The following is a 27083-nucleotide window of genomic DNA, read 5'->3' as shown; positions in this document are numbered from 1 at the left end:
GGATAGGAATGAATCGCTCTTGAAACATAAATTTCATACCGCTAATAACGGGGTTATTTTACTCATATGTAGTAATACACATAGGAGAAGGACTGAAGGCCAATGGATTTGTCTCAGGGAATGGGTGGGAGAACTTGGGGGTTATGGAGGAGGCTGACGGCAGTCTCCAAATCTTGGAAAGCAAATCAGGGAAAGCAGATTCCAACTCCACAAAAAGACCAGCTCCTGCTTCTTAGCACCTGAACCAGGCTCCCTGTGAAACAGCTGTCCAACCCCCTGTGCCTGAGCTCTACCCCAGTGGTTCTCAAACTAGGGCCACAGCTTGTTCAGGGAAAGCCCCTGGCGGGCTGAGATGGTTTGTTTACCTGCTACATCTGCAGGTTCGGCCGATCGCAGTGGGAAGCGGTGGCCAGTATGTCCCTCCACCCACCCACTTCCTGCTGTACTCATTGGCCTGAAGTGGCTAACCGCGGCCACTGGGAGCTGTGAATGGCTGAACCTGTGCATGCACCAGGTAAACAAACTGGCCTGGCCCGCCAGGGGCTTTCCCTGAACAAGCGGCAGCCCTAGTTTGAGAACCACTGCTCTACCCCACTCCTTGTAAAGGGCAGCATGGCACAGGAGTTCACCCCGATGGTTTTGCAATGAGTATTTCTACCAGCTGCGGAGTGGGGGAGTATGTTTCCTAAAGCTCCCCTACCATTGATATACCCCCCAGAAGAATATATCAGTACTAGAAACATTCAGCCATGACATTTTGTTGCATCCAGTATAGAACATGTTTGTCTTTTCAGTATTAGGCATTATGAGCACTTGCCAGTATGCTTCTGTTTTATTTTGCCTTTTGCTTAAAATGAAATTCAGGAAACTTATTCTTCACATGAAGGCATGAATGAACTTTCTTTAAGCTTGTTTTTATTATATTTTAAATTGCAAAATGTAAAAATATATAAATAAACTATAAAATATTACACATTCACAGAGCTGATACATACAATAAATAGTACAGAACCCCACCCACTGTGGATATTAGATAGTTCTCATATGCTGGTACCAATACAAATAAGTAATACTCCACAATTACATAGCTTCTTTTTTCTCCCATAGATCCCAAAGATGGATAAACATAATTGATAACTAAGGCACACAGAGGTTAAGGTTGAAATTTTCAAACATGATACCTACATTAATATTTACATACTTACATACTTATATATAATTTGAATGGGCATTGTGTGTGTTCAGCCCCTAGGAAGCCAGGCTGCGTTTAGTAAGGGAATAAATATGAATAATGTGCCAAAGTTTGAAAATATTGCCCTTAGTGAATTGCCCTAGATCACACAGCAGTTCAGTGGCAGAGTCAGCATTAGCACCCAGGGCTCTTCACTCCCATGTGCTAGACTACTGCTGCCCTCATAAGTATGCCTGCATTGCCTTTAATGGACACAATTAATTCAGTCCATAATGTTTAAAGGTAACATTTTTGTCATGTATATGATAGGGAAGGGCTAAAATTGTAATTAATACCTCTGGAGCCCTACTGACTTCAGTAGGGCCAAGCTGATGTAACTAAGAGTAGAATTTGGTCTGATATGCTCTTATGGAGGAGCACCAGCCATTTCCTGACATTTGTATACTCATAAAACGCAGATATTCAATTTATATGGATAGCGAAACCCACATCTTCATGTATGTTTTGTTGAAAGTTATGGTACTGGAATAAAAGGTATCAGTGGAGAGTATTAAGATAATTATTGTATACTGTATGCTTATCAAACAACAGAAACCATAGCATTCATTTTATGGAGAAGTGTTTATCTTCTGGAGGTTATCCGAGTGGCAAGTTCATCCTTATTTGATAATAATGAAACATAAGTTTGATGTGTTTGCTTGAGTAAGATTGCCATCTGGTAAATAATATGTTTTGTGAGTGTTGATAACAATCATGATGTAAGCCAAAATTGACTTATCATGATTGCTGCAAATAACACTTGAGTGTCCTAACTTAGTTTGATTTTTTTCTTTGTGGAATTGAGAAAATGTATTTTGAGAAGCTTCTTGTATTTATAAGTTTTTTGTGCAACGTAAAGCTTGCATTTTCAAAAGCAATAATTACAGCTGATTACTCTTTCTTTATACTTTAGCTCTAAAGTAAAAAAAGGTTGTTTATATCATTGTAAGTATCATTATTTATGTTTACGTTTTGCCATTTGGCTGGTTGAAGTTTATTCTTTTTGGATTTAGAACACTATTTTTTAAAATTTGTATTTATTTATTTATTTGCATTTCTGTGCTGCCACATTCTGGGAATATGCAGAACAGCTCAATTAGAAGTTGTCCACTTCACATTTGAACTAGCTACTAGCCTATATAGTGTCTTAGTGATGAAAGAAAGTAATGTGTCCTTCACTCCTATGAAGGAGATGTTCTACCACGAATACCAGATCTTTACTAGTCTATGTTTTAAAAGTGCGGTTATCTCAAAACAGATGTTTATAATAGTGTTGCATATTTTTGGTAGTTTAGGGTTTGGATTTCTTTTTTTTAATGTAGTGCAAGTGAAAGACACTGGTTGAAAACCATGAAGTCTTGCCAGTGGGACTCAACACTGAACAAGAGAAGTGAAAGAATGGCTTTGTCTCTGTACCCATTCATTCCCTACTGTTTCTTCTGAGACAGCTAGCAAAGATTCTAATTATGGCCAATTTTTGTAGTGTTGTAGGGTTTTTATTTTTGTAATGTGGACATCTTTCCAATGGGAGAAGAAGAGAGAGTTTCCGTTTTAGTGGAAAGCTGATAGCTTAGATATAAAATGCCATTTAAGACATAATTAAATGATGCCTTTACAATTTTTTTATCTTTTATGACTGAAATCAATACCCATTTATCATCTGTTCAAATGACTGATGTAGAACAAAATGAACTGTTCAATCAGTGAAAACAAGAAGATTCTAGGACCAAGCAACTGTGTACTTACTTTAGTAGCACCATAACTTCTTAACAGTTATGAGTGATGCGCTCTAGGCCTCCCACATGAGTTTGATCTTGAATAGGAAGATATACCTAATGTTCCTATTCTGCCTTTAGTTATATACTCTTTATCGTGTATGCATCTCAATTCATCAATGTCTTCAGAACTTTCAAAATTTCGTCGTTTGCTGCATATGCATTATGGACATGTTGAACAGTTATTTGAACTGTTCTTCCAGTAAAGAATGTGCCCGAATTGCTGTCTGACCTGGACTTTTTTGCATCATCTATCTTTTAATAGGAGGATCCTCTGCTGCTTTGCCCTGTAACCTCTTTCTGAGCCCAAGAAACCTCAATATGTTGCAAAGTTTTGTCCTCATGGGACAATATTTCAGTGTAGCTTGATGCACAGTCATAATGTTGCGTTCTGGTGTTCTAATTAACGGTGAAGGGTTCACGACATCATGACAGGTGCCATCTAATAGACAAAGGTATAATAAGATCCAGAGCCTGGAAATGAAGTTAGATAGATCAAGTCTAGAAATAACACACACATTTTAAGTAAACCAGTGAAACAAGGTACCCTGGGATGTGGTGGATTTTCTGTCACGAAGTATTTATGTCACAAAGTATGGGTGTCTTTCTGAAAGATATGGTCTAGCTCATCCAGAAGATATGGGCTTCATGAGTGAATTACTGGGTAGGTTCAATGGACTCTGTCATGGAAGAGGTCAGCCTCCTTATGCTCATTCCTTCTGGCCTTAAATATATAAATTTGAGAAACTGAACAATTCATATAGGTTGACCTTTACTTCTGTATAAAGGGTCAGACAAGGCCAAAAGCTCCACTTAAGTCCTATTAAAAACTTTAAGGGCCTTAAGAGGTGTTTTAGCCTTTTACACAGGGGGCCATTTCATCCAGAGGTAGTACAAGCTTGTGTGTGTGTGTGTGCATGTGTGTGTTCATTCGTGGAGGAATACGCAATCTCCCATTTACCTGTTTGCTACTTCTGTACACTTTGTTAACTAATATTTTTCATCTAGGATGGTTGTGGCCGTTAATTAGACTGTATTTCAGACTCTAGCTTCACCAGCTTGAAAGGCTGATACTTTGCTGACCTTTTAATGCCAGGAGTGAGATTTTCATGGTACCTTAAAACAAAAAAACACTATTACACTACTAGACAGAATGATATAAAGGAGTTAACTGCCACCAGTTGGGTAGCATAACATCACCCATAACAATGAAAGAAAATGTGCTAAATGTTTGAGAAAGAGTGCATGTATGTGTGTGCGTGTATGTGTGCGCTGCCATTAATAGTAACACAAAACAGATCATGTAAATCCTCACAGACTACTCTGGAAATGTGTCTCAAACACCTGGAATGTTTTGTTACTAAAATGTTTCCTTTTTTTCATACATTTTCTGAAAATATATTGGAGAGAGAGGAAATATGTTGGCCTCATCTGACCCAAAATGTGTCAATTCTTTAGTTGTACAATAGTTGAAAAGTCTATATTTGTGTGTGCACGTTAGAGCAGAGTCTGGCATGAATCTATACAAGATCCATAGTGCTGTCCTCTGACTCATATCAAGGCCACAAGACCAACACATAAAAAGGCTGAGGTTGAAACTGTAGCCACAGAGATCCGGAGAGAAGTACTCTGAGAGCAGGAACTCTGTGTCCAGCTATCAAGAGGATTTTGATTAAAAAGCACTTTATGTAACATCTCCCACACACTGATAAATGTTCAGCTTTAAAAGCTCTCCAGGAATGAATTCCCTCTAATAATGTTTGTTTATTTTTATCTTGTTTAAAAGCAAACCTCTATTATACATCTGCCAAAGGAAGGGAGAATATTTAGTCCACTTGTTTGTGGCTTTAGGATTTGATGAAGGGCTTTAAAGGAAACTTGAAAGCTAAGTTGCTCTTGACATTTTGATTTTCCCTGTATTTAATATGTTTCATATTTTTGTAAAGACTTGGTGATACTAGACACTTTTTTAACTGTCTTCTGACATCTTGGAGACTTCTTATGTGTTTCTGGTGAGCCCATAATGTATAACTGACAGACACTGACTGGGCAATACTGTAGTTTTGAAGATTAGTTTAGAGATCATTCTTACAGACAGTAGTCAGGATATTTTAGTGAATCCTCAGAGAGAGGAATTTTGTATATGTTATATATTTTGCCTTCAAGCAATCTTCAGTAAAAATCTCCAATCTTCCATAGTTTTACATCTTTGTGGTACCACATCACAGTGGGAAAGCATGCTTTCTGGACATTACTAGTACAAACTTTGGCATAAACTAATCTAGAGGAAAGAAAGCAATATTACATGTCAGAAGGGCTGAGGAGAGAAGCAAACACCAAGATCAGGGGTGGCCAACCTGTGGCTCTGGAGCCACATGCAGCTTTTCATAAGTTAATATGTGGCTCCTTGCATAGGCACTGACTCCGGGGCTGCAGATACAGATGCTAACTTTCCAATGTGCCGGGGAGTGCTCAGTGCTCAACCCCCTGCTCTGCCCCAGGCCCTGCCCCCTCTCCAGCCCTTCCCCCAAGCCTGCCATGCCCTCGCTCTCCCTCCTCTCCACCAGAGCCTCCTGCACACCGCATAACAGCTGATCGCAGTGGGTGGGAGGCGTGGGGAGGGAGTGGGAGGCACTGGCTGGTGACGCTGCCAAAGGGCAGGAGGTGCTGCAGGTTGGAATAGGGGGAGCTGATGGGAGGCTGCTGACATATTAGTATGGGTCTTTGGCAATGTACATTGGGAAATTCTGACTCCTTCTCAGGCTCAGGTTGGCCACCACTGACCAAGTTGAAGACACCTCAAGAGGTAACCATTTAGTTTATGGGACACCTGGCCCTTTGGCTTCATTAACCTCTATAGCCCTTGCTCAGTAAGCACTGACTTCTTAGTGAGGTACAGAATACATTTACATGAGCTTCCCACCTTCCAAAAGGCTCTTGATCTTAACCCCATGGAGTGGACACAGAGCCTCTTGGAAACCTAATCCACACTGGGCCCAGCCATGATCAGGCAAGGATGGCATAGTACTGAAGTGTTTTATATTGGATTATGGGATGTTTATGTACCTTACTCCCACATATGTAGGGTTGATTATACAAGCATTGCTATTTAGGACTCAATTTAATCTTCTGAATAATACACTACCAGTCTTCAGACTTCCTATAACACTTACAAAACTTTATTATTATTATTTATTTTTATTTATTAATAATAATTTATTACTTTATCATCATTATTATTTGTAATATAGACTGTAGTGAAGGCTGAATCTGCAAAGTCTCGATGAGCAGATTGGTTTAAGGTCATTAGGATGGTTAGTGGGAAGTTATGGTTTAACATATCTCCAGTATGCTGATGACACCAGATTTGTATGTCCACTTTGTCCAGCCCAGATGATGCACTCAGGTCTCTTTCTCAGTGTCTGTCTGAGACTGGGGTATTCATGAAAGCAGCTTGGCCGAGGGACTATCTGAGTTGATAATGGCTGGCTGGGGGTAACAACTGGAGCATATTGGGGGGAGGGATAGCTCAGTGGTTTGAGCATTGGCCTGCTAAACTCAGGGTTGTGAGCTCAATCCTTGAGGGGGCCATTTAGGGATCTAGGGCAAAAACCTGTCTGGGCATTGACCCTGCTTTAAGCAGTGGGTTGGACTAGATGACCTCCTGAGGTCCCTTCCAACCCTGATATTCTATGATAGGGCAAAGATTGTAGCTATACCTTAGATTGAAGGGTTATGTGCCCTCTTTGTCACTTCACAGCCTGGGAGTCCTGTTAGCTACTCAGTTGCCTTTTGATCATCAGATAGCAACAGGGACCAGGATAACCTTTTTTCCCCATCAGTGTTAGGTTAGAAGTTTGACATTTTTACTTGGATACAGTGACCTTCCTACTAGGATCCATGTCTTTATCACCTCGAGATTACATGACTGTAATGTGCTATAACTGGAACTACTTTCTCAATCCACTCAGAAATTGAAACTAGAGCTGAATGTGGTGGCCCATTTTTTACATGGAGTACTGTAACACCATTGCTTTGTGCTCTGCATTGGCTGCTTCCTGGTTTCTAGGCAGAGATTAAAGTGATTAAACCTGCAAACCCTGTATTGGTTGAGACAGGCCTACCTGAGACAGCACCTCTGCCCCAGTACAGTACTGCTGTGATTATCTAAGCACTCAAGATGAAGCGCTCTTGCTTTAAAAGAAACGGGGCTACAGATGAACTTTCTCCATGAACTCCCCCACTTGCTCTAAAGTAGCCTGTGTCTATTGAATTTCAGGGAATGCTTCAAAGCCCATATATCTGAATGGACCAATGGAGAGGGCTAAATTGTGTGTGTGTGTGTGTGTGAGAAGTGGGGATGTTTTATCCTATGCTTGGATGAATTTTTGCTTTTTGTGTTAGGTGGGAGCTGTCATGGTTTGCTCCTGTTTTTAGTCTGTTATAGGTTTTGTTCATAATGATCTATCGAGGTGCCAAGAGCAAGTAATGTGCAAAGATTATCAGGGAGCTTTACAATATCACCACAGCCTTGATCTGTACCAAATCCGATAGTCCAGTCCTAGATCCCTCTAGCTTGTGCCAAACTCCAGTAGTTCAGCATGGACCTACTATTGCAATCAATGTATGTAGAAAGCAAAAGATCTCACAAGATACATATCTTGAGGAATCTTAGAATTAAATAGTTTGTTCCTTTTTTTTCCTTCTACATTGTTGTTCTTCCCTTTATTGTTGAGGGGAATTCTCAATAGTTGATTTGGGGCCAGTTCAAATACAAGCAGCATTGTGAATTTGACTTGCATGATACATGTTTCTTCCATTAATAACTGGCCCAGTAACCTCAGTTAGGTTTCATACAATATGTAGTCACTAAACACACCGATATAGTGTAGCCCAACCTGATTAATCCACTATAAATCAAGCTGCAAAATCCATTCTGATGTAGATTAAAAAATTCGAATAGTCAATTTCAGATTAGCAAATTAATGGTTCATGTACAGTTGTGACCTGTGTGATTTATCATTATCTTGAAATGCTGCATGGTATTCTGAAGTAACTATGTGGTAACGATGCACAAATTCCAATGGAAATAAAGGTGCAGTTACTACTCAGTGATTGCTTATGTCTCTCTATAAATAAACCTCGTCTACTTAGTAAACTTGATTACTTCCCATGTTATTGCATAAGAAACTGGTAAAGAAACTGTCAGCACCGTCTGTTTAAGGAGAAGTGTTACCACAGTATGTAACCTTTGGACACTCCAAAAATGCTTGTGAAGTAAGAACATCTTGGTAGGGTCTAACTACATTAAAAAAAAAGAGAGAGAGAGAGAGAGATCATGTATTAAGAAAACAATGTCTGGTGATGGTAACCCCTTTCTGATTTTCTAAATTAGCCTCTCTCCAAACAGGCTCATATCCTTGGAAATGCCTGCAATTAGTAGAGTATCTAAAGAAAATAGGCACAAATAGCAATAAGAATATTATTATCATAGCAGTTCCCAGTAGTGCTGCTATCATTAAAGGTCTATTTGTATTTTCATTATAAAACCCTTGTTTTCAGATTTGCTTTTTACATGACTATAAAAATTTGAACCATGCAGAAATCTTGGCAGACATGCCATGCAGAAATCTTGAGGTTGATAACACGTTTGTTTTAAACGCTTTAAAAATAATGGCTTGATACTTATCACCAAAAAGCTCTGTTTTGAGTATATACTATTAATGTACGGCTTCTGAACTTTGTTTTTCTTTGTATAAGAGGCAATGCTTATAACATATGAATAGTCTAAACCTTTTTTCTCTTTTTGGGTGGGCATATAAATAGAATCGCAATAATTCCCATTCATGACTTGGGGTTTTGCTACCATTGCACATGCCAAAGTCAGCTGGCATACCTGTGGAATAAGGTACAACTCTGTGGCTTAAATTCTGGCCCATTGAGGCCAATGAGAGTTTTGCCAATGGAGTCAGGACTTCACTCCCTGTGAGTAAGGTTAGTAGCATTGTGTCACTGGAGCTGAGCTGACAATGACTGAATTTTCCAAACTCACTTATGCAGAATGCAATAGATAAGCAAACAAAATGCATCACAAAGAGGACATTGATAATGTATTCAGCAGATATAATATAACTGAAATTAATTATAATATTTCATCATATACTAGTCAAAGATCTTCAGTATAGTTAGTAAAAGTATTGAAGTAACATTACATATTTGCTGGAACTTGGTGAAGACCACTTTTGAGTCTAAGTTATGAGGAATGCAGATTGTGTATGTATATGTAATATTTGTGAATGAAATGTATTATGGCTGTTCATTGGCTTATGGTTTCAGTGCAGAACCTGTGGTTGAATGTCTATTTCACAAAAGAAAAGTTCACCACTGATATCCTTGTTAATAGTTTCATTAAGGAAGCTAACGATTGAATAGGTCTCAACCATAGCAGTGATCCTTCCAATCTGACGAAGAAGCATATTGACAAGGCAGTGGGGGGAAGCATGTCCTGCAATTGCTCACCTCAGCTGTGGATACAAAGAGCATTTTAGTCACTAAGGCAGCCAGCTTGGTGCCTTTCATGACAACTGAATTCGCTATGGTTAGTTGAGTTCCTAAGGTCCTTACTTGATTTAGGCAAAACATCATTTCTTCCACATAGTTCTAGAGTCCCTGAATGCATTCATAGTAAAACAGTTCAATTTCAAATATCCCTGAGCTTGAAATGTTCAAAGACAGCTTGACAGGGACTCAGAAGGTAGCTGATAATGCTGCCTTAGTTCGAGTGGAGTAGTCTCCAGGAACAGCAAACAGAACCACTCATATGTCAGGCTATATATTAATGTGAGATTTTAACTCCTCCTACATCGGTGCACAGGGAAATGAGAGAGCATAAAGCAAACCCTTACTCCTTTGCACTGGCTACCTGTATCACCAGTTGCAGCATGGAGGGGAAAGCAGCCTCCATTAGCTGCAACTTCCTCTCCTGCGCAGGTAGGCCAGGAATGGGTGGAGTCTTGACTATGCCTCCCCAGCTCACTGGCCTGCGTTGAATGGAAAAGGAATCACAAGGTATAGTGTTGGTACAGATTTATTAATCTCCCTGTCCCCACACCTTTGCAGTAAAGAAGGTACCAGTGACCAGGTTGTGACTGTATGTGGCAAAGCTACAATTTTATATATAGAGAATGTGCACAGAGGTTTACTAGAAATGCTGCCGTAAATCAGTGCCAACTCTAAACATAGTTATCAATAGCAAACAGGAATTTGAGAACTGTGTTTGGAGTTAACATGGGTTGTTCTGCATCCTTTCCCACTATGCATAGTCGCAGCTCTTGTGATGGTGCGCAGGTCTGCCCTGTTTTGTTATGTAATTATATGAAACTATGCAAATACTCTCAAAATGCAAGTTTGTATTTTGTCTGAATATGACCTCTTTAAGTTAATTTTTATGCATCAAAGCTATTTGACATTTACCAAAACAAATTCAAATCTCTTGGAGAGATTTTTATGACAAAAACACCATTGATCTGACAGCTTGTTCTCTAGGGAAGGCATAGTGCGGCTGGCATTAAAGACTTAATGCTTCTAAAGTTCTCCTTTACTACTAGTCCCAAGGTATAGTGTCTGGGCCTGGGCAAAACAAGCTGCTATGGTGGCAGCTGGGAGTTTGACAGTGTTATGAAGAATTGCAACTGTTGATCAGTGAGTTGTTACACTCTTGATGACAGCATTGCAAATTAATTCTGAAATGAACTGAGGGGACATGAAGAGGTGCTACTGTTTATCTGAAAGAAGAAGGGCATTGTAAAAATTACCAGTGAAGTTGAGTAAAAATTGTTCTGTACATTCTATGTAGCAGGTGGATGTGTTTATAAAATGCAGATCTTTGGAAATCTGCATTCACCTAAAGAAACCTGGTGGTGGAAAGAGATGAGTAATAAGAGTTATAGTTGAACGTTTTTTGGTTCTTTATTGTTTTTGTAAATGATTTATTGCACCTATTGCATCTTAGAGATGAGGAATTAGTAAGCTGATATTTCTTTTCTATTCTTAAAATAAACTGTTATTTTGCAAAATGAAATAATTTCTCACATACCAGGTATTTCTACTCTTTGTTAGATATTATTCAGCTTAGAGTACTTCCAAATACTCAATGTTATTGCATCTACGTGTGCAGAATGCTGTATACTTAAAATCTTAGGTATCATTCACTGGTTTGTAGTAGCCATTAACATATGCTTTTCCCATGGTTTGTGTACTTATTCTAAGCATGTGCCTTTTACAATGCAGAACACAAGAGACTTGTTTTGTAAGATTAATGAAGGTCACCAAAATTCTCAAAAGTATTCTGATAATTAAGGCTTTGTTTATCAAAAACAAGTTATATTAAGAGCAAAAAGATTCATGGTAATTATTCATAATCTTAACAATTCAAGTGTAGCCACCTCATTTGTGCATTTAATTCTTCTTGTTAATGTTTTGCATAAATCTGCATAATTACTTGAGTTGCCTGTTGTAATTTTGACAGCTACTCAGTTCATGTGCACTAAAGTATATCAAAAGCTTGATGTGCTGAATATTTATAATTGTACGTATGTTCTTGGGATAATATTTTTTCAACAATATTTTTAGTTTTTGTAAAATTGACACGGTATACTTGGAAAGATTGCCAAACATAGATCTCCATAATAGGGAGCACATGACGGAAATAGACCAACATTTAAAGGTACAGTACCAGTTTTTTGAAGTATTTTACAGAACATACATATGATTTGTGCACATTAAATGTTTCTGATAATACTCCATTGTCTGAATTATACTTAATAAGTATGAACATAGCGTTTTAATTTTTCCGAATATTTTCTGCATGTTTATGGTGTAGCCTGCTGCCTAGATTTATACACAGGCACACATCAAATGGTACTAGGGGGTAAAAAGCACAACATTAGTATTGTATAGCATTATACAAAAGCTAGCCTTACTGTTATACAGACTGCGTCATTGTGTTGCTCCCCTGGGGGATGTGGTGGGGTGCAAGAACTATCTGTGATTTAAGGTAAACCCCCTCCCCAAAAAGAAACCCAATCCAAACCAAACCAAACCAAAACAAAAATCCTTAGTTTCCCAGATGATCCTCAACATTAATATTTTCCAGTGATTGGGAAAATAAGAACCACCGTTTTCAGATCAATGGATGATATATAGAAATAATAAAAATAAGAGAGATCAATCAATAAAGTTGTATTATCCTCCCACCAACCTATTGGGAAAGAAAGGACTTTGTAGCCTGAGGATGTGCTAATGACCTCTTCTGCATAAGCGGTAAACATAAGATTTCACAAAGACAGCAGGTGCTGTGGCTATTTGTAAACATCATTTTGCTGGTGGACTATAAAGGCATTTAAAACCTCATTACCACAAAAAGTTTTCAGTGTGTCTGATGATTATGTCTGGCACAAGGTAGTGTGAGCCTCCAGTCAGTTGAAATCACACAGTCTCTTTTCAAATGTGGTTTTTTTTATTGTTGTTGCTTTTGTTTTTTGTTTTGTTTTTTTAAAGTAAGAAATAAGATTAATCTGAAAATCCTGCCAGGAAAAAAATAAAATTCACTTCAAGTTCAGTTATTTTACAGTAAAAGATGGTATTTTTTTCCTTTGTGTTTTTTAAAGACAGTTTTCTTTATTTCTGAAAGACTGGTTTTGGCCACGCCATCATACTTTCTTTCATTTAAAACAATTAAGTGTATATAGGGTGTTTTCAAAATTTGTCCTTTGTTATGCATGCTGATGTCACTAAGAAAATTCTTTGTGTTGCACTTAAGGAATACTATTCAAATCATATATGTTTGTATTTAGGAACCTACACTACAAAATGACATTTTGACCTTACCAAAATGGTAGTTTGCATTGTAAAAGATATATTTACATTGATTAGCTCTGTAATGCCAAGTTTCACATTTTCAACTTAATGACTTTGCTTAAATGAGTGAGAGAGGAGAAGAAAGAAGGGAGATAGGGAAACCTATTTCATCCATTAAAATCAAATAAATTAAACACACAAAATACTCTTACCTAACGAGAGAAGAAAACAAATACATTCAAATAGTATCAAAAGCAGAAGTGAAATTGTCCTCTTTGATTTTGATGTAACTGCACAGATTTCTTCTCTGTTCACAGAGGGGATACTGTAGATTAATTTTGAACACTTAAAATATTAAAAATATGGGGCAGCATTTTGTCGTAAGATCCACTCCAAGGGTTTAACACTGAAGGAGGAGGGAGAAAGGTAGGGGGAGGTATAAACTGGGCCTATTATATTCAAAATATATTGGGGGTTGATTTAAGAGTAAAAGAATGAATAGTGCAGTTGTCATGCACTGCTATCTTTCACTTTAATGAGCACTCAAATGTAAGTGAAAAATTAAAAGGTTGTTATATTTAGAAATAGCTGGAGCCATACACTGGATGTATGTTGCACACAGTGGGGAATGAACATAAAAAATGAGGGGGGAAAACCATCCACATTGCAGCTATATGCATTAATTAAAAGAAGTTTGTTAAACTAAATTTGAAAAAAAAACTTCTTTAATTGTGTTTACCCAAAAGCCTTTTCTTCCTAATTTAAATAGCATAAACATCTGGACTAAAGCAATATTAGAATCATGGCAGTAGTCAAGCAAATCTTGTGGAAAATAATGAAATTAGATCCCTGGTGTTGTGACAGAGTAAGGGCAGGATACATCAGTTCGATGTTAATAAAATTTCCATGAATGACTGAATACAATTAAGAAATTGTCAGTTGCGGCAATGAACTTTTGTAGCTCATAGATGTTTGCATCATTTGATTATGCTGGCAATTTAAAATTGTTTGTTAGTGTCTGTGTTGGGATATTAATTATGACCTTTATTACAGCCCACAATTAAACTAGTCTTATAGCGGCACACAGCCTGTGTTGTGATAGTGAAGGATCTGAACTGTTTCGAATGGGGTCTTGCTACATTCAGACCATTCACTGATCTTTCAAACTAGAAATTATTTGAAATGATCAAGTACTTTAAAAACCAATAGAACTGGGTTGAGTAAGCCCTTTAATACAGAAATTTCTTTTTAATAGTGTTTTAACAGTTTCAATTGCTAACAACATCTGTAAAACTGTTTTAAAAAGAGAGAGAGAAAGAAAAAGCATTTTTAACTGAGACTCAAAGATAAGCTTTCTCCTGTTTCAGGAAGAGAAAACAATTATTCACTGGTTAATTAGCTGTAAACAACTTTTTAAAGACACATCCATTATATATGTAATTATTTGAAAAAAGCTTTAGTGGTATTTGTGCTAATGCATAATTATTAGTACTTGCTAAAAAGATTAACAGTACTTAGATGACCACCGCTGTTGAGAAATATCAGTCCAGAGATGAGATTAACATCAGGAAGGAATGTGTAGTGATCAATCAGATGTATTATTGCACCCTTTTTGTAGTGCCAATGAACAAATCACACTTTCAAAACAAAGCATTTCAAACTGAAGTCACACAGTTTTTTTATCTTTAATATTTCTTTGATACTTGAGGAAAATACCTTACAGCTAAAGAATTTATATTCCCAGTGGATTACACAGTTGCTGTGATTTTTTTTAACCTCTGTGGGCATATTTGTCCTTTTGCGGTTTTTTTTATTTTTGTTTTTGGTGGTAGTAGTCGTTGTACAATGATTATTGCATTGCACTGACGGGTAACTTTATTACACAGATGTACTGAAGGCATTCTAAATATTATACCTTGTTTATTATGACAATGTTAAGTCTTATTTATTTGTGTGTATATATATATATATATAGAGAGAGAGAGAGAGAGAGAGAGAGGCATTTATTTACTGGATAATTGTTTATCATTGTTACCATATACATGAAAAGTATATTTAAGAATAATATTTTAAAAGATTTCAAGATCATTTACACAGGTAAACAGAAAAGTTAGACTTTACCAATTATCTAATTCATTGCATATTACTAACAAAACATTAGAGTAATAATATTGAAATGTGTGTTGACATTTGCATTTGTTTATCAAAAAGGGGCTTGGTGATGAATTCTAAAATTACACTGGAAGAGACTATTTGGGGCCCACTGTTGGAAGGACTTAAGCAATGGAGTAACTTAATTCCTTTAAGTCATTCTCTTGAGTTTTGATTGTTAAGGTATGTCATTTTTCGACATAATGCTACAGAAGTCATTGGGCTCATGAGACGCTATTAGAGATTGGCTGGTTCCGTAAAAAATAACATGGGTTCCTCAGAAAGCTGGTAGTCAGTGTGCCAACTCCCAATTATATTTGTTGAATTTGTTAATTTTTCAGAGCCATTTTTGAAGTGAATGTAGAGAAAAGTACAGTATTGACAGTCTTGGAGGCTGATGTTCTCTTGCTACAGAAGCAAGACAGACAGCATGACTAGGAGTGCTGCTACAAGTTTCCTGTACATACTGTCCAGCCAACGGTGCTTCAGGCCTGAGCTGAAAGAATCAACCCAAGTGGCGAGAGGGCTATTCAGTCTCCATGTTTATTGAATGTGGCTGTTTTTCAAAAGCTGCCGGCAGGGGCGACTCTACCCATTTCGCCGCCCCAAGCACGGCGGCACTCCGCGGTGGGGGGCTCTGCAGGTCACCGGTCCCACGACTCCCGCAGACGTGCCAGCAGAGGATCCGCTGGTCCCGCGGCTCCAGTGGACCTCCCGCAGGCGTGCCTACGGATGCTCCACTGAAGCCGCGGGACCAGCGGACCCTCCGCAGGCACGTCTGCGGGAGGTCCACCAGAGCCGCCTGCCACCAACCCGGCGACCGGCAGAGCGCCCCCCGTGGCACGCCGCCCAAAGCATGCATTTGGCATGCTGGGGCCTGGAGCCGCCCCTGGCTGCCAGTAAGAGAATTAACTCCTGGCAGTTGTGCAGTGGGTTTTGTGATGCAGATTCAAACACTGTTCAAGGATTTCTGATATTTTAAACAACACAAATGCTTCCCAGTTTGCTTTTTTATGAAGTTGGAATAACAGTATTGCACTGGGATGCTGATGAAGCAACACCACACTGGTGACTCTGGCACTATAGTTCACTGGGCATTTTCAATGCACTGCAGTATATTAAACTTAAGCAAAAAGAATCACATTTTCATTCCTCATATATTCTTTAAAACCCATCATTTTGGATGGTTGGGCCCTCTGACATAGAGGTTCATCTGGAAGGGAGGCCAACTGTAACTATTGTTTTAGTTAGCTGACAAGGAAATTATTGTATTTGAAGGGATTTGTGTATTTAAGCATAGATGATTACTTAGAAGTGTTGGTTGTTGCGAAATGGAAGCCTTGTAGCTCAATTTACTAATTTATTTTGTGATCTGTGACTAAACTGAGTAAACATGTAAATAGCACCAGCCTCTTTACATTTTATCACTGGATCAATTTACTGATGAGAGAATCAGAGTCACTAAACAGTTCAGCACTCTTGTAATTTCTGAGTATTGAGCCACTAAAAGCACCTAAAGAGAAGACTATAGGAAAAGAGTAGAGCTTGATATGAAGAGGTTTAAATGAAATTCAGGTATTTATTTATTTTTGGTTTGGAATGAATAGGCAAGGCTTAGCTTTATTGTCCATTGTGGTTACAAAAGCTATTCTGTTTCCCGTCACATCTGGCAATAGGACATGCATGGTATGCTCATGTGTAGGAGAAAATAATTGGTAAAGTTTCAGGTAAATGCTGAAGCTTAAAGAGACATAGTCAAGTTATTTTGATTAAATTTATTTTTACTCTTCATTGTGTAATATACTTTATGAGACGGTTGAAGAATTTCTTTCAATTCTACTTCTATCTTTTCCATTATTTTTAAATTAATATTTCCCCATGTTTCTAGGTTAAAAGTATCGTGACTGTTTATTTGCTACTTACTTGTGAGCCAGCCTTATCAGTGATTCAGCACAATTCTGGGAATAATATTAGGACATGATTCTGCTCCTATTGAAAACAACCAATTGGAGTTCTGCCATTGACTTCTGTGGGGTCGATTGTTACCTAACTAATATGCGTATCCACCAGAGGGAGCGCAAGTCCACAAGTGGGGTTTCTAGGACTAAGCATTTGGGGTGGCAGATGGGTTGGCAAAAATTGCCTCTGGGGTGGGGAATGGCAAGTATCACCCCACCCCTTCATCTTCTGAATAAACTATTCAGTTAAAATATTAAAGATTGCTTTGTAATTTGATACGTTTTCATATTTTAAAATTTCATCTGACCTTTTGGCCCCTGAATTTCTACCATATTATAAATGTTGATAAAAATCAACCACATACTAAGGAGTATGGGATATCTCAACTGAGCTGGCAGCTGAGCTGACAAAGTTATTTCAACAGTCAGCAACATGCCACTCTATCCAAAAACACAAATGCCTTTAGTGGGCATTCCTCTGACATCCTAGAAACGCTGTTGTGGTGTAGGCCATACATAAGCAACGGTTTTTGTTTTGTTTCTGTAATTTCTTCAATTAAATAGTGATGTTTTATTTTATTAAAGATATATTTATAATCATGTGGACAGTCCCCACCAGAATACAATTTAAAGATGCTAAATATTGGCCTAAACTATTTGACTATTGTTACTTTTAAAAGATTATGGGCTGAAGAAATGTTTAGGTGAAATTAGCTACCATGGTCTAGTGTCCTCTCAAAGTATGTGTGATCTGCACAAAAAGTATCCATTAAATGCTTGTAATTCTCAATTTTTATTATTTCTGTTCAGGCCTGCTGACAGCAATTCCAGTCTCCAGGGCTGAATAGTCAATGGGCCACCGCTGGTGCCCAGCGAGCTGCTGGCTGCATTGCTGGGCGTGCTGTTCCGGCACGGCCAGGGCTTCCACATGCCCGCCCTGCTGCCTTTGCCACTTCTAGTATCACCCTGTGCACGCTTGGGGCATAGGCAAAGACTTCCAGATTTCCCCGGGGTTCTTGAGTCCCCGCTCTGTCCTAGGCCCCTTCCTCCAATACCCCACCCATGCCCCACCTCTTCCCACCCTGTTCCCCCTCCTCCGAGGGCATCCCATATACAACTGGTGCCTCCCCATAGTGAGGGGACATAATGTAAAGGGCAGGTCATGTGTGTGTCCCCTGTGACCAGCCCAGTCCAGCCCAAGGCCACAACACTCTCCCCGACCCATGTTACCTGTGGGTGGGGAGGGGGCAAGACAGGGGGCTTTGTCCTCCCGCTGTGCTTGGCTCCCTCCTTCCCCTGGCATGTTCTGCCAATCTCCCTGGTGGGCAGGAGTCCAAGCAGGGAGCAGGACGGAGCCCCTTTTAACCCCAGCCCCTCCCGGTTGCTACTCTACAGCCCTACCCAGCAGCTCCCTGAGAAAGCCTGGCTGGAGAGGAGGCGGCTCCGCTCCCCACCTGGCTCGGCTGCTGGGGACCATGGCACCGAGCCCGGGCAGGGAGCAGAAGTCACATTCCCAGCCATGCTCTCTCAGGCAGCTGCTGCGCAGCACTGCAGAGCACTGCAGAGCAGCTGGTCCTGCCCCTTCCGCTCCCGGCATCTGGGTCAGGCATCACCCAGGCCCACCCCTGCCTTTTCGCACCCCCCACTCAGCACCCACTCGGCGCCTATGTCTAGGAGCCCTGCAGCCCACCTGGCTGATTTAAAAGGGCCTGAGGATCCCAGCTGCTGCTACTGTAGCAGTGGCCAAGGGCCCTGGGTCCCTTTAAATCGCCTGGGCTCCTAGGCAATTGCCCTCTTTGTCCCCCCATATCAGCAGCAGGCCTGTTTGTGTTACAGCAGTGCTCACAGTTATGTTAGGAACTTCCTAAACATGTAGCAAGGTACAGTCCCAGACCCAAAGTATGCACTTTCTAAGATGACCAACACAAAATGGTGAGGGGAAAAGTATTAAACATCAGCAGCTGACCTGCTGTGTTCAGATTTGGTCTGAATGCCAGTGAAGCCAATTGCTCTCAGTCACAAGTCGGTGACAGAGCTGGTCGGGGCTAAAATCCAGATATCTTGATTCTGTCTTGTGCCTTACCAACAAGAAAATCCTTCCTCCATGAAGGAGGAAGTAACAAAAATATTTATCCGACTTTCAGACATTTAAAGCATAATATGGTTTATTTTTATTGATTTATTTTTGTAATTTGAGGAGGAAGTCAAATAAAAATTCCATAGTTTAAAAATAAGTTACTCTTTTTTTTTTCTTGAGGCAATCAGACCAACAAACCTGACCATTGTGAATCTGAGGGATCTGTTTCTCAATGATAGCATGCATTCACAAAAGTAGTAGTATTATTTATTTGTGTATTAACTTGTTTTATGGTAGCACCTAGAGGCACTGTTGCCATGAAGGATATATTTAAATTTGGAGACATTAAAGTTTCTCAGAGAAAAAGTTGCCCAGGATTCTCAGAAATGTTTGGTAAGACTGTGTTCATGTCATTGCAGTACCACTTTCAGTAATTGTACATGCAAATTATTTCTGTGGGATCACCCACGTACAGTTCTGTGTGTGCAAGAGTTAAAAAAAATCTGCACACAAAGGAAGTATTTACCCACTGGATCTCTTTATGTCTGCTTTGAATTAAGTCCCCACTCTTGTAACATGTATTTTTAACATTAGCTATGGAAGCCTCAGCTGCTCCTCCAGGCTCCCACCCTCAGAGCTAGGTGTTTCCTTCCTCATTCCCACCTAACTGAGTGCAGGCCCAGAACACTCACCCTCTGTAGCCCTGCAACCTTCTCCTCCAGCTGGCCCGGACACCACCTTCCATCCAGCTCCTGCAGTCTGTCAGGGAAAGGTCAAATATCTCAGCATCTCTACTGACCCATTCTGTAAGCAATGGAAGGGGATAATATAGCACTACCAGTCCCTTCTTGGTGAGTGGGGAACCAAGCAGAATAGGCAGGAGTAGAGTGAGGTACATGTCATTAAGGGAAAGTGTGGAGCTGGGCTGAAGCAATAATGTTGAGTCATCTGTTGTAGTTTTGGAGAGATACTGCTGAGAGGTAATAGACTGGAGGAAGCAGAGAATATAAATTGAGGAATTTGTGAGTGGGGGTTAAAGAAAGAGGTAATTATGGTACAGTAACTCCTCACTTAAAGTCATCATGGTTGAAGTTGTTTCATTATTAAGTCACTGTTCTATTAAAGAACATGCTCGTTTAAAGTTGTGCAATGTTCTAACGCCCTCCACCAACAATGCCAGCGCCTGCCGGCGGGCCCCGCAGATCAGATTGTGGCATGCAGGGAGGAGGAAGGAGTGAGGACGTGGCGTGCTCGGGGGTGGAATTGGGCGGGAAGAGGTGGGGCGGGGCGTTGGAGGAAGGGATGGGGTGGGGGCGGGGCCTGGGGCAGAGCCGGCGCCTGTGGCCCCAGAAGCCTATGGCTGTGTCCAGCTGTGCAGGGATCTAGAGGCTCAGTGCCTCTGTGTTCTGTGTCCCAAGCATACCATGCAACCTGCCAGTTTGGTTCCTTTAGGAGACGACTGGTCTCCCCAGCACCCTGGGGGAGGGGGTGCATTCAGTGGCTAACTGGAGCCTAACCCCTCCGCCATTTACATTAATTCTTATGGGGAAATTGGATTCGCTTAACATCATTTTGCTTAAAGTCACATTTTTCATGAACATAATTACGTTAAGTGAGGAGTTACTCTAGTCAAAGCACTAAAACCTGGGTAAGGATTGGATCAGTCGGAACAGAAAGGAATAAGCACATTTTTTAGATGTTCTAGAGAGGGAAAAGGCAGGGTTTATTAAGAGATTCTGTTGGGGAAGATGGAGAAGACTCATGGCTAACAAAAAGTTGGAATCTTCTGGTCCAGGCAGTTGTGGAATTGCTGACAGTTACAGAAAAAGGAAAGGTGAGGTTTGGAGAAGTTTTAAACATGTAGGATCAGATCATCAGGTGCACCAAACTCTGGGTATCTTACCTGAAGAGGATGAGACACTGGTGACTTTCTGCTATTTTTCAGTCCTCTTGTCTCAAGTCCTGGGGGCAGCCAGTTCAGTTGCAAGTGCAAGTTAGAGCAGCCTCAGGAATGTCCTAACTTTCATTCACAGTAACACAACCCTTCTCGCAGCCCAGGACTGCTAGAGCACCATGCACTCTGGCCGCACCCCTCTCAACCTTGACACATACTCAGAACTCCCACTAAATTAAGGGGACCAGAACAGGTGGATTAAAGCCAGGTTTCCTTCCCCTTTGTGTCACTGGAGGAGCTGACATTTGGCCAGAAAGTGGTATTTGGGTGGTGTTAAGGCCATTTCTTGATTCTAATCCTTCTAGATCTAATCTCAGCCCTCAAAGTGGTCAATAACATCCTTTACCTAGAAACCCACCTAAATTCAGAACAATTTTTTTTGTTTCAAATCATTTCATTGAAAAAATTGAAAAAATCAATGAAAAAATTCAAACAAAACAAAAATGTTTCATTTTGTTTGAAATTTTGCACAGAAAATAATTCCTATTTATCGTGGAAAATAATTCTCATTTCTTGACCAGTCATTTAGACAGGCAAATATAGGAAGCAGCCTCAGGGAAATAATGAAGAAGAATGGTTGATTTTGAAGCATACAGATGCTTCACTGCTTAGCATCCCAGAGTTGAAACCTATGGTAGAAGGAAGACACAGGTACCTTCTAACACTATGCTGCTACTTAGAGGTGGTGCAGTTATACACCTACAACCAAGGGAAAGGAGTTCATAAACCGCTCAGTACAGGGTAGAGGGGACAGAATCTTGTGATGGCTGTGGCTCAAGGAGAATGAAGGACTTGTGTGATCCTTTTTGATATCTTTGAAGTTTGATTTACCAGGGAAGAGGATGGTTTGGCTGGAGGGCTGAACTCAGTCAGAGAGAGGAAACTGAGGCAAAGGCAGCACATGCAATTGGAGAGTAGGGTGTCCAGGTGTCCAGTTTTCGACCAGAGTGCCCAGTTGAAAAGGGACCCTGGCGGCTCCGGTCAGCAGCGCTGACTGGACCATTAAAAGTCTGGTCGGTGGCACAGAAGAGCTAAGGCAGGCTTCCTGCCTGCCCTAGCTCCATGCGGCTTCCAGAAACGGCCGGCATGTCCCTGCAGCCCCTAGGCAGAGGGACAGCAAGGGAGGAACTGCAGCCAATAGGAGCTGTGGGGGCGGCACCTGTGGATGGGGCCAGCGGTGCACAGAGCCCCCTGCTCACTCTTGCACCCAGGGGCCACAAGGACATACCAGCTGCTTCTGGGAACTGCCTGTGGAAAGTGCCATCTGGAGGCTGCACCCTGAACTCCCTCCCGCACTCTTGCTCCAGCCCTGAGTCCTTCCTCCACCACAACCCCCTACCCCAGCCCTGAGCCCCCTCCCACACCCAAACTCCCTCCCGGAGCCCGCACCCCCTCCTGCACCCAACCCCCTGTCCCAGCCCTGAGCCCCCTCCCACACCCAAACTCCCTCCCATAGCCCTCACCCCCTCCCACAACCCAAACCCCTGCCCCAGCACTGAGCCCCCTCCCACACCCAAAATCCCTCCCAGAGCCCACACCACCTCCTGCACTCCAAACCCCTGCCCCAGCCCTGAGCCCCCTCCCACACCCAAACTCCCGCCCAAAGCCCGCACCCTCCCACAATCCAACCCCTGCCCCGGCCCTGAGCCCTCCCACACCCAAACTCCCTCCCAGAGCCCGCACCCCCTCCTGCACTCCAACCCCCTGCCCCAGCCCTGAGCCCCCGCCCACACCCAAACTCCCTCCCATAGCCCGCACCCCCTCCCACAATCCAACCCCCTCATCCCCGGCCCTGAGCCCCCTCCCACACCCAAACTCCCTCCCAGAGCCCTCACCCCCTCCCACAGCCCAAACCCCTGCCCCAGCCCTGAGCCCCCTCCCACACCCAAACTCCCTCCCAGAGCCTGCACCCCCTCCTGCACTCCAACCCCCTAATCCCCGGCCCCACATCAGATTCTGCACCTCCAGCCGGAGCCCTCACTCCCCCACACCCCAGCACCCTTCCCCAGCCTGGAGCCCCCTCACACACCCAAACTCCCTCCCATAGCCTGCACCCCCTCCTGCACTCCAACCCCCTCATCCCTGGTACCACCCCTGAGCGCACACCCTCAGCAGGAGCTCTCACCCCTCCCGCACCCCAAACCTCTCTCCCAGCCTGGTGAAAATGAGTGAGTGAGCGAGGGTGGGGGAGAGCGAGTGATGGAGGGAGAGGGGATGGAGTGAGTGGGGACGGGGCCTCAGGGCAGGGGCAGGGCCTCTGGGAAGGGGCAGATCGGGGAGCAGGGCAAGGGTGTTTGGTTTTCTGCAATCAGAAAGTTGGCAATCCTGCTGGAGAGGTCAGCAACCCACTCACAGACTTATGATATAATAACCTGTTATAGACTATTGTCTCTCAGACAGTTGGATGACAGTCTACTATTAAGAAAAAACCCTCTAACAAAGGGATCTACAGAAGGAAAAATCAGACAAGAGCCAGGAAATTCAAAATGAAAGCTTACACATTTCCAGCTCAAAATGCTGTGCCCTTCCCCCACCCCATTCCATAAGCTAAAGATGGGTCATGAACCTTGAATTTTCTTGCTTTTAGCAGTTTATGATAAACAATGTTATTGAGAAATAGTTTTTATCTGTGCATAACACAGCTTTGTTTGCCAAAATCTCTGCTCCTAAATGCATTAACTTCAGAAACTAATAATATCAAAGTAAGAAGATTTTTCAACTAAAAAAAGTTATCTTTAAAAGTGATGATTAGCTTTGTACTGTATAATTTCTGGTGAATAATTATTAGAATATTTAATAAACACTGAGCAATCTCTATTGCTCTGTCTATTCTATTGTAAGAGATATCCTTGATTATGTAATTTAATTAACTCTAGCTGTATTTTACTGAAGTTTGAAGCATTAACATTGGATATGTAAGCACTGTGACATTCAGGTTGCCTGAAAGTAGTAAATAAAACTGTAGGTCAAACTGTATTAATATGTCTTCCCAGCTATTATTACTTCAGCCTTGAATAGCATTTATTCTGTAATTGATGGTTGTCAGCCTGTAATTTTCACCTACCATAGTTATGCCTCAAACACTTTGCATTTTTCATTAATGTTTATGCCATATATAGTCGTAGCATATAGGAAAACTGGGGAGAAAAGGTAACAATTTACATTTTGTCTGCTTAATATTTTTCTTCAGGAAATCTCTCCAATTGTTTGCCAAGACCCTATATCTATAACATCTCTCTAGATTCAATTCACTGCCCTTTACTTTTCTCTGTTTCATATTTACCTTCTTCCTTTTGGATCTCATCTAATCTGTCTGTCTGTGTCTATCTAATCTGTCTATTGTTTCTTTAATACGCTTATCACTGTACTGGCACTTAGCGTCTAGGTACCTAAGATATATTAAGAAAGATTAATTCCATCATTAATGGATCAAAGCTATGTGCATTGTCCTCATTAACACTGCTTCATGAGTTAAAAAGCATTGTTGATTGTCTTCCAAGAGTTGTAATGCAGAGCTATGCTTTAGCTTTATTGTTGGGAGAGGGCCATTGTAAAGAGGTGGGTCATGCAGTGTACTCTGACACTAACTAGATTTAGGCTCTTCTAGATCTCTGATGATACTAAATGCCAATTTTTTTCCTCTTCTTCCCAGCATGAGTTTTACCTTGGGCACCTCCACCTTCCAGGCCCCTGTTAATGGAAAAGGATCTCAGCAGTTCATCTTTTTTGCTACTTTTATGCTGATGATAATCAACTGCACATCTTCTAACATCTTTTACAGCTCCATCTTGTTGACTCTTTTTGTGTATCTTGACCCATTAAACTTGTGTCTTTGTCTCAACTTCCTTCAATGAAATAACTCAAAACAGATATGCTTATCTCAGGCTAGAGGCCCATTGTCATACAACTCTGTTGCTTTCATCTCCTTTAACTCTCTGTAACTTTAGACTCATCCTTGACCTCAAACTCTTATTCCTATGTTTTGTCTATAATTTGCATGTTGTTACCGTCACAGTGTTATTTGTGTATAGCACTGTTTCATCTCCATCGTTGCTGAAATTCTTATCTTCATCTCATAGAATATCAGGGGGTTGGAAGGGACCTTGGGAGATCATCTAGTCCAACCCCCTGCTTAAAGCAGGACAAATCTCCAGACAGATTTTTTTTTAATATCCTAGTTCCTTAAATGGCCCCCCTCAAGAATTGGGCTCACAACCCTGGGTTTAGCAGACCAATGCTCAAACCATTGGTCTGCTATCCCTTCCCCCAGCTATTGCCTCTTGCCTTGACTTGCAATTTCTGTCTGTACGGACTTCCCATGATCCATCTCCCCAGACTCCAGTACTTGCAGAAAGCTACATAACTCCTTCCCTACGTATGCAGTAGAGTTTAACTACCTCATTTCCATGTTCTTCAGGATCAAGTCCAAAATTGCTGTCTCTGTTTTAAGACCCTTATTGACTTTCTGTAGCTTACCAAAGATTTTGTGTCTCTGTTCCCCTCATCATTCCCACTTCTGAGCTTTGACCTGGCCTAATCTATGTCCTACCACACAATGATGGTGTGTAAGTCTTCTCCACAATAGCTCCTATTACTAGTAGCAGCTTTCCTATGTCTCTCCACCTCATTTCTGGCATATCCCTTGATTTCACTCTTGCTCTACTTTTCCTTAATCCTGTAACTATATTATTTAACTTTTTAAAGTATTTTGGAATGGGGAAGTTTGACAGGTGGTTGCCAAATCTGCACTTGCTAAACCCACTTCACATGTATAAATTGACACTTGGTGCAGCTCCACACTTTGTGTGCCGAAGTGCTATTTGCATGTGCAGAAACGGGATTTTTGCATTCAGTTTAGGCAAATATTTTTGCAAAGTGGGCTCACAGGTTGTATAAAAGGTGACATTAAATAAAGTTCCATTGTATTGCTCTAGTGAAGCATGGATGTTCTGTTAAAGACCTTGTACAGAGGTTGAATAGCATAACACATAAGATATGCTGTGCTGTACATCATTTAGCCTAGGTTTGTTTCTGTATTTCTTTATTTGTGATATAGAGTTTATGGTGATATAACGATTCAGTGTAGTAGAGAACACTCCTGAAGTATCCTGTGACATGATATGGTTAACTAAGCTTCCCACAGCAAGTTTAAACTCCTTATTAGCTAGCTCTTTTTTTTTTAAGCTTGATTGGGTGCATCTGAAGTTCATTATGACATGTCTTTATATTGCACACAGAAATCAGCACTCAGTCAAATTAAAAGCTGACATTAAAATTATGCCCATCCTTTCACAGTAGAGAAAGCAAAATATCAGTTTACGTACTTTTTATTAGGAAAAAAAAATCTTTTTGAACATAAATTAATTGATGCCAAAGAGCTAACCTCCTCATTATGCCTTAACTAATCTGTTAAACAAATAAAAGTGGGTGAGGCTGTCCCTTTTGTTATTTCTTTATTCTTTCATTTAAAAAAATCAGGATCTCAGGAGAGCATTTTTAACTAAGGGAAGTATAAATGCACAGAATGACTGTTACAAATAATTTCATACAACAGTCAGACAAATTGTGCTGATTGTCTGTATTTCTTTTTAAAAAAAACTCTGGCCTGGAGACTAGAGTAAATCACAAAAGTGATCTCAAGTGAACAGAGATAGATTTCTGGAATACGGTGTGCAATGAAACCACTGACCTCTTATGCAAGGGTTCATGTCTTTTTCTACAGAAACAGATGGGTAATAGCATAATGCTGAAATCATGCTCTACATAATATGGACCTAGTGATTGCAGACCTGATTGCTTGCCATATGGTTGCTGAAGGGTTGAAGAGAAAATGGGATGATATGCAAACCCTTAAACGCAACATTTTTATTGAATGGCCATTACATTAAAACCCAAACTCTGCAAATGAAAGCAAGAACTGTGGTGAATAATGATGAAATAACAAAGCAATAAAAGAAGAAACAGAAAAGGAAGTATATGTTTTCAATATGCAAAATAACAGTATGCCTCGTTTTTTGCACTTTGCCTAGTATTATGAGCATTTGGTGTTTGGTTGGTGGGACATTAGTGCCTGCAGGGT

This window comes from Mauremys reevesii, linkage group 3 (genome assembly GCF_016161935.1).
Source record: "Mauremys reevesii isolate NIE-2019 linkage group 3, ASM1616193v1, whole genome shotgun sequence".
Taxonomy (NCBI): domain Eukaryota; kingdom Metazoa; phylum Chordata; order Testudines; family Geoemydidae; genus Mauremys; species Mauremys reevesii.
The sequence above is the reverse complement of the archived record's forward strand: the minus strand, read 5'-3'. Positions refer to the sequence as shown.